At 38.6% G+C, this 8,652-nt stretch overlaps 1 protein-coding gene across 2 annotated transcripts in view; it reads right to left on the minus strand.

Moving 5' to 3' along the window:
* afg2b (AFG2 AAA ATPase homolog B) overlaps positions 1–230 on the minus strand; it is a 7,152-nt gene extending 6,922 nt beyond the window's left edge. For both annotated transcript variants that reach the window (XM_060878482.1, XM_060878481.1), the window contains exon 1: positions 114–230. The gene's annotated coding sequence lies outside the window, so the exon portion shown is untranslated. The remainder of the gene's footprint in view (positions 1–113) is intronic.
* Positions 231–8,652: the final 8,422 nt, after the last annotated feature.

Consider the following 8,652-nt stretch of genomic DNA (forward strand, 5'->3'; position numbering starts at 1 on the left):
CTTTTGTAAGGTTGTCATTAGCATTAGCATTAGCATTAGCACTTTAACGGCTACATCTGCAGCTTTGTAGCAAACACAGTGAATAAAACACAGTGAATAAAACACAGTCTTACCGTCAACAATAATGTATTTATGATTATAAAGAGTTTACACGAATAACTGGACTTTTATCTCCTGATCCTGCAGCATGTCAACACACTGAGGGAATAAATACAGCATGGACCCGGAGACAACACTCCGCTCTCTGATTGGTTACAAGGTCACGTTCATCGTAGGAAAGCCAATCAGCGCATGTTCTCTACATTCAACCGTCCAATCCTAACGCTAGAGGGCGGGGAAAAGGTCACCGGCATTGATCAGCAGAATGAACACGTGACCGCCCCCTGGTGACCGAGCTGATAATCACATTCATCTACATTGTTATTGTTTTAATCCAATAAAAAAAAACAGCAAAAAAATGTAAATAAACGAATAAAATATGTATAAATGTATAACTCACGTGTTTATGTGATAAAAATGTGATAAAAGTTAGACAATAAAATATATAATATAAGATATCACACACACACACACACACACACACACACACACACACACACACACACACACAAAGACTTGAGGAAGTTTAGAATAATTTTAGCACTGGACCTCCTCAGCTTGGGGAAGTTTTAGATGAACTGTAACATTCATTCATCTTCTACCGCTTATCTGAACTACCTCGGGTCACGGGGGGCCTGTGTCTATGTCAGGCGTCATCGGGCATCAAGGCAGGATACACCCTGGATGGAGTGACAACCCATCACAGGTAGTGATGGGAAGTTCGGTTCTTTTCCACGAACCGGTTCTTTTGGACAGTTTTAATGAACCAGTTCAATAATCCAGTTCACCAGTTCTTTTACGTCCTGACGTAATGACGTAATGACATAAATTCCATCATCCCGCTGCCGGCAGATATTAATACAATCAATTTAACACATTTGAAAAGTTCTTTTTAATCATAACTTTAGTTAAATACATTTCTTACATTTAAGTTTTACAACTAAAACACACAGTACAGGAATTAATGTACAAACGTGTGTGTTTTATGTGTCTTAAAGATATAAAGTTAATAAACTAATCTTCATCAACTTACAAAAACTTACAAAAAAAGCATAATTTTGAAATGTTTCTTTCGCTCCATCAGTTGTTTCAAAAACTAATGTAAGTGAGTTAAACACTCATATGTTGATAAGACATTAAATCATAACCATTTACATTTGTTACCGTATCAGTTCAGTGATTCACGCATGCGCAGTAACAACAGCTCATCGGTTCTCAGTATGTCGGACGCGTCCGAAACAAACAGTTCTCAGTTCTGTACTGATGATTCACTGTATCGGTTCAGTGATTCATTCGCAGTATCAACAGCTCGAGCTCACAGTTCTCTCAGCACAACAGGTCTCAGTTCAGTGTACAGGAGTTACATAAACTCCGGGATATTAGTTTATTTAGAGTCGGACCGACTGTCAGGGATGACCGGAAGTGAGGAACTTTAGTAACTTGTGGATCAGCGCTGACTCAAGACGCGAACTGTTTAGAACGAATCAGTCTGATTTAGTGAACCGGTTCATCCAGTTCACTAAAAAGAACCGGTTCAAAAGAATGATTCGTTCACGAACTGGCCATCACTAATCACAGGACACACACACACACTCATTCACTCACATAATTTTCCAGAGATGCCAATCAACCTACCATGCATGTCTTTGGACCGGGGGAGGAAACCGGAGTACCCGGAGGAAACCCCCGAGGCACGTGGAGAACATGCAAACTCCACACACACAAGGTGGAGGTGGGAATCGAACCCCCAACCCTGGAGGTGTGAGGCGAACGTGCTAACCACTAAGACACCGTGACCCCTTAGATGAACTGATGAATTTCTGAAATTAAAATGTGATTCTCTTTTTCGCCACCAGAGGACGGTGTGACTCCATCCTCAATACGAATGTTTTTAATATTTACTTTGTCACTAAAATAAACAGTTTGCTTTAAAAACAGTCAGTCAGTGTCTCAGAAAGAATGATGTGATGATGTGTTTGTGACTCTGAACACACAGGATGTCTATAAACAAGGACAAAAACTCATCATCTTATTTTATAATCAGGGTCACACTCAGGTAGGGGGCGTGGCCTGAAGTGTGAATGTGAAGTCTTTTATTTTTATACACACTGTCTGGGCTATCGTTTAAAACTTTTTAAGTGCGTGCGTGCGTGTGTGATTGTGTATATGTGTGTGTGTGATTGTGTATATGTGATTGTGTGTATGTGTGTGTGATTGTGTGTGTGTGTGTATGATTGTGTGTATGTGTGTGTGTGCGATTGTGTATATGTGATTGTGTGTATGTGTGTGTGTGTGTGATTGTATGTGTGTGTATGTGATTGTTTGTGTGTGCGTGTGATTGTGTGTATGTGATTGTGTGTATGTGTGTGTGTGTGATTGTATGTGTGTGTGTGTGTATGTGTGTGTATGTGATTGTTTGTGTGTGCGTGTGATTGTGTGTATGTGTGTGTGTGTGTGTGTGTGTGTGTGTGTATGTATTTGTGTGTGTGTGGGTAGAGATTTAAGCACTTATGTATGTCGCTCTGGATAAGGGCGTCTGCCAAATGCTGTAAATGTAAATGTGTGTGTGTGTGTGTGTGTGTGTGTGTGTGTGTGTGTATGTGTGCCCATTAGTTGAGGAATGTAAGGTGTAAACTGGAGGTGTAAACACCGCTGGAGTGAGCGGTGCATTAACACTGTGACCTTAATGAGGCTTTCAAAAGTCTCTGAGCTTTTTATAGAGTGTTGTATAAACACACTGTCTGTGTCTGTGTGTGTGAGTGAAATTGTGTTTATTTGTTGTTGCCTTTGTTATAGTTTTTGATGATGTTTCTGTCTGTCGTCGTCCTACATGTTGGTGCAGCAATGCAGGTATGTACAAGTAATACAGTAAAGTTCCAGCCTGCTTGTGTTTTCATCCTGAGTGACTGAGCGAAGCTGCTGCTCTGTTGTGTATCTGCTCTTTGTTCTCAGGACTGAGGTTTATGATGTCATTTCTCAAATGTCTGGAAATTTACTGTTCCCGATTCCGAGGTCACAGCGCTCCAGTCACCACTGACACCACTGTGATCTAATCATGTTCCCTCAGGTTCCTCTAAGGTTTCTTGATTCTGGTACTCTTTCCTCTTATTGTGAATTTAATGTGAAATTAAGTTAAAGTTAAATTTACCACCTTACTGTTACTGTCAGAGGACAGAGGCAAAGAAATACAGTTAGCATCAAACCACTAGTGCAAACAGCAGATGAGTGAGATGAGATAACGTGATGAGATAAACGTGTCGAGATAAAGGTGTAGAATATGATGCAGTAGAACCATAAAGAGATTAGAGTAATGTAGATGTGCAGATAAACAGTGTGATATAAATAAGTGATAGTGGCAGATAACTGCAGTTATGTTCAGTACAGGATCTGAGAAGCATGAGACATTTCAGGCTCCTCAGTGAGTACAGGTTCTTCTGTGAGTTACTGATAAGAGAGGAGGTGCTGATGATCCAGGGAAAGTCAGTGAAGATGTTGACATGCTGTACCTCAGAAACCGTACCTTATACACACTGTACCACAGACACACTGTACCTCATGCACTCTGTACCTCAGAAACTCTATTTCACACACAGTGTATTTAACACAGGCTGTACCTCACAGAGGCTGTACCTCACACACTGTACCCCAAAAACACTAGCTCAGACACACTGTATCTCACACACCCTGTATCTCAGACACACTGTATCTCAGACACACTGTACCTCACACACCCTGTACCTCAGACATGCTGTACCTCATGCACACTGTATCTCAGAAACACTACCTCAGACACACTGTACCTCAGACATACTGTACATCACACATACTTTACCTCAAACACACTACCTCTCACACTGTACCTGACAGACACACACACTACCTCACACACACTGTGCCTCAGATACACTGTACCTCACACATCCTGTACCTTACATACACTGTACTCACACTGTTCCTTAGACACTGTTCCTGACACAGACACTACCTCTAACACACTGTACCTTAGTAACACTACCTCACACATGCTGTACCTCACACATGTTGTACCTCACACACACGGAACCTCAGACATGCTAAATCTCACACACTCTGTACCTCAGAAACACTACTTAGACACACTGCACCTCAAACACTACCTCACACGCACACACTACCTCACACACACTGTACCCCAGACACACTGTACCTCAAAAACACTTCCTCAGATACACTGTACTTCAGACACACTCTACCTCACACACTACCTCACACACAGTACCTCAAAAACACTACTTCAGGCACACTGTACCTCAGACACACCGTACCTCACTATTGTTGTACCATAGACACACCGTAACTCAGGCATACTGTACCTAAGACATGCTGTACCTCACACACACTGTAGCTCAGAATCATTACCTCACACACTCTGTACCCGAACCTCAGAAACACTACCTCACACACATTGTAGCTTACACACACTGTACCTTAGTAACCCTACCTTAGACACACTTAACCTTAGACATGCTGTACCTCAGACACACTGTACCTCAGAAACACTACCTCACACCCTGTTTCTGACACACACACTCCCTGGCAGACACTGGACCTCACACACACTGTACCTCATACACACTGTACCTCAGAAACACTACCTCTCACAGAAACTCTACCTAACACACTGTACCTCATAATCAGAATAATTTATTAATCCCCATTGGGAATATGGGTTCATTAGCACAGCTCCAAGCCACTAAAATAACAATACAAAATTAAAGATATACAGGTGCTGGTCATATAAATAGAATATCATCAAAAAGTTGATTTATTTCACTAATTCCATTAAAAAGTGAAACTTGTATATTTTTTCATTCATTACACACAGACTGATATTTTACTAAAGAAAATCCCACATTCAGTATCTCAGAAAATTAGAATATTACTTAAGACCAATACAAAGAAAGGATTTTTAGAAATCTGAGCCAACTGAAAAGTATGAAGATGTAAAGTATGAAGATGTAAAGTATGAAGATGTAAAGTGTGAAGATGTAAAGTGTGAAGATGTAAAGTATGAAGATGTAAAGTGTGAAGATGTAAAGTATGAAGATGTAAAGTGTGAAGATGTAAAGTATGAAGATGTAAAGTATGAAGATGTAAAGTATGAAGATGAAAAGTATGAAGATGTAAAGTATGAAGATGTAAAGTATGAAGATGTAAAGTGTGAAGATGTAAAGTATGAAGATGTAAAGTGTGAAGATGTAAAGTATGAAGATGTAAAGTATGAAGATGTAAAGTGTGAAGATGTAAAGTGTGAAGATGTAAAGTATGAAGATGTAAAGTGTGAAGATGTAAAGTGTGAAGATGTAAAGTATGAAGATGTAAAGTGTGAAGATGTAAAGTATGAAGATGTAAAGTATGAAGATGTAAAGTGTGAAGATGTAAAGTGTGAAGATGTAAAGTATGAAGATGTAAAGTGTGAAGATGTAAAGTGTGAAGATGTAAAGTATGAAGATGTAAAGTGTGAAGATGTAAAGTATGAAGATGTAAAGTATGAAGATGTAAAGTGTGAGCATGTAAAGTATGAAGATGTAAAGTATGAAGATGTAAAGTATGAAGATGTAAAGTATGAAGATGTAAAGTATGAAGATGTAAAGTATGAGCATGTTCAGCACTCAATACTTAGTTGGAGCTCCTTTTGCCTGAATTACTGCAGCAATGCGGCGTGACATGGAGTCCATCAGTCTGTGGCACTGCTCAGGTGTTATGAGAGCCCAGGTTGCTCTGATGGTGGCCTTCAGCTCTTCTGCATTGTTGGGTCTGGTATATCACATCTTCCTCTTCACAATACACCATAGATGTTCTATGGGTTTAAGGTCAGGTGAGTTTGCTGTGGATAGCAATGTGGATTGTGTGCCTCTCCTCTCTTCCTCCAGACTCTAGGACCCTGATTTCCAAAGGAAATGTAAAATGTACTTTCATCAGAGAAGATAACTTTGGACCACACAGCAGCAGTCCAGTCCTTTTTGTCTTTAGCCCAGTCGAGATGCTTCTGACGCTGTCCGTGCGCTTCATGCTTCCTGCTGAAATACTCAGAAATACTACTTCTTAAAGACACTACCTCACACACACACACACACACACACACACACACACACACACACAGGAAGAGCCTTAGGGTCTCAGCAGAGTTTACATTCATCCAGAAACACGACAGAGTGTAATAAAACACAGAAAGCAACAGACATATAATTATAATATCAAGTTATACACTTGAGTGACATGTAGCACATCTGTCTTTATCTTTCCCTTAACTCTGACTTGAAGGTTGTCTGTTTCTTTTTGATTCTGTCCATTTTCTGTCTGTCTGTCTGTCTGTCTGTCTGTCTGTCTGTCTGTATTTTTCCTTCACTGTCTCTCTGCACCATCTTCAGTTTGTTTCCAGAACAGTGAGTGTTGTGTGTAAATGTTTCCCAGTGAGATTCACGATTCAGTGAACTTATGGTGTGTGTGTGTGTGTGTTTGTGTATGTCTGTGTTTGTGTGTATGTGTGTCTCTGTTTTACCCACAATTCCCTACTGGTCTGAGATTAACTTTAATTCACAACATGCACAAAATTCCTCATGCACTTCCTGTTCAGAGTAAAAGTTACAAATCCTCCTGCTGGACAAAATGTTATATTTCGTTTATATTTTATACTTTAATACAATATAGTGATATCAAATCTGACATATTTTCAGGATCATGTGAAGAACATTGTTATATATTATATTTGGTCTCAGATTGTTTTGTTATGGTGATTTACAGCTCTTTTGTTCTTAGTATTATAACTGAGGTGCAAAATGACATTATTTATTTTTATTTTTTATAATCTGGAATGTTATAAAATCATATTTTTAATAATAATAAAACTAATAATAATAATAATAATAACAACAACAACAACAATAATAATAATAATAACTACAACAACAATAATAATAACAATAATAATAACAATAATAATAATAATAATAATAATAATAATAATAATAATAATAATAACTTTCTAACTGTAGACCGGAAGTTAACAAGTGTCTCAGTGCTTCAGTGTAAATATGTCTGGATCACCCAACATGAACCGGGTCTGGCAGGTCAGAGTGCAGACTCTGGAGCCGGATGGAGTTTCACCGGATCCGATTGGGAAAACCACACGACTTCACAACGTTTATGACTTCATGATGTTATGAAAGCATGTCGTGATTCCCAGAGAGAGAGAAAGCGAGAGAGAGACTAACATCAGGCCTTGATTTGTGGGGTTCTGATGACACGCAGATAATAGCCATGCACAGAGAGGCCTCTCAGTGCGACACACACACACACACACACACACACACACACACACACAGAGCTCCCTCTCCTCAGAGCTCAAACATATGCCAGACCAAGCAAATTGCCGCTTAGCATGCGAGCTGTGAGCAGATGTGGAGAGTAATTAGAGTTGTGTACAGTATAAAAAGGCAGGCCCTGCCCACACACACACACACACACACATACACACACACACTCCTGGCCCTATGTAGCTCTAATCAAAGCTCACAGGCAGGTGGCCACACACCATTAACACTCGCATCACCTTTTCTTTTTAACTATAGAACGTTTTTTTTAAGATTTGATCAAACTGTAAATCACAGCGCAGACCTGTAGCATTAATTCAAAAATATGTTGGTCTTCCTCACAAGATACAGCAGTGAGCAGGGTGCCAATACTTTTAATCTGATTTAAAACTGAGGAAATATCGAGAGTAAACATTTTCTTACCTTATATGAACTAACCAATATGTTAAAAAAAAATGATCAAAGAAATGAAATAAAAATGTAATAAATGATATAAAGAGCATTATAAATCTGTCATCATTATATGTAATCAAAGCTATAAACAAGCTATAAGAATCATTTAATATCAGTTACATAACAATAAAGAAAAGTCAGAGGAATAATTTCATCAAACTTGATAAATAATTTTAATATGTTGTAGTTAAATACAATAAGCAGGAACATCACAGAGGAACCTGAAGGGAATATATTAACATCTGGAACAAACAACATGAACAAGAGAAAACAGCAGCCTTCTTAGGAGTCGACAGATAATAAATAAATAAACCATTAACATGAAAATAAAGATTTTTTGAAAATACATTGAATTTTAAATGATATATGTATTATTTTCATTTTAATATTTTCTATTTCAGTTATATTCTACTTTACATTTGTATTTAAAAATGTATAAAAATACCGTTTAAAAATCAGAAAATAATAATAACTAGTTTTGTAAAGTTCGTCACGACAAACTTTGATGTTGGCTTGACGATGCAAGTGTTTGCAACAGATGGCGAGTGGACATAAGGGTTAGTGTTGCTTTTGGAGGCAAGTGGACAGAAAGCTAGGTTGCCAAAGCATTTGGAGGTAAGTGGAGACAAGCATGTGACATCATCCAAATACTCCTGAGGAAGTTCCCCACATTGGGCTGATTGTTTTGATATGTCACTTATCCATGTTGTGCTAATTTTTGATTTTCATGTGACATCACGTGACGTCA

The sequence above is a fragment of the Tachysurus vachellii genome, chromosome 9 (assembly GCF_030014155.1).
Source record: "Tachysurus vachellii isolate PV-2020 chromosome 9, HZAU_Pvac_v1, whole genome shotgun sequence".
Taxonomy (NCBI): domain Eukaryota; kingdom Metazoa; phylum Chordata; class Actinopteri; order Siluriformes; family Bagridae; genus Tachysurus; species Tachysurus vachellii.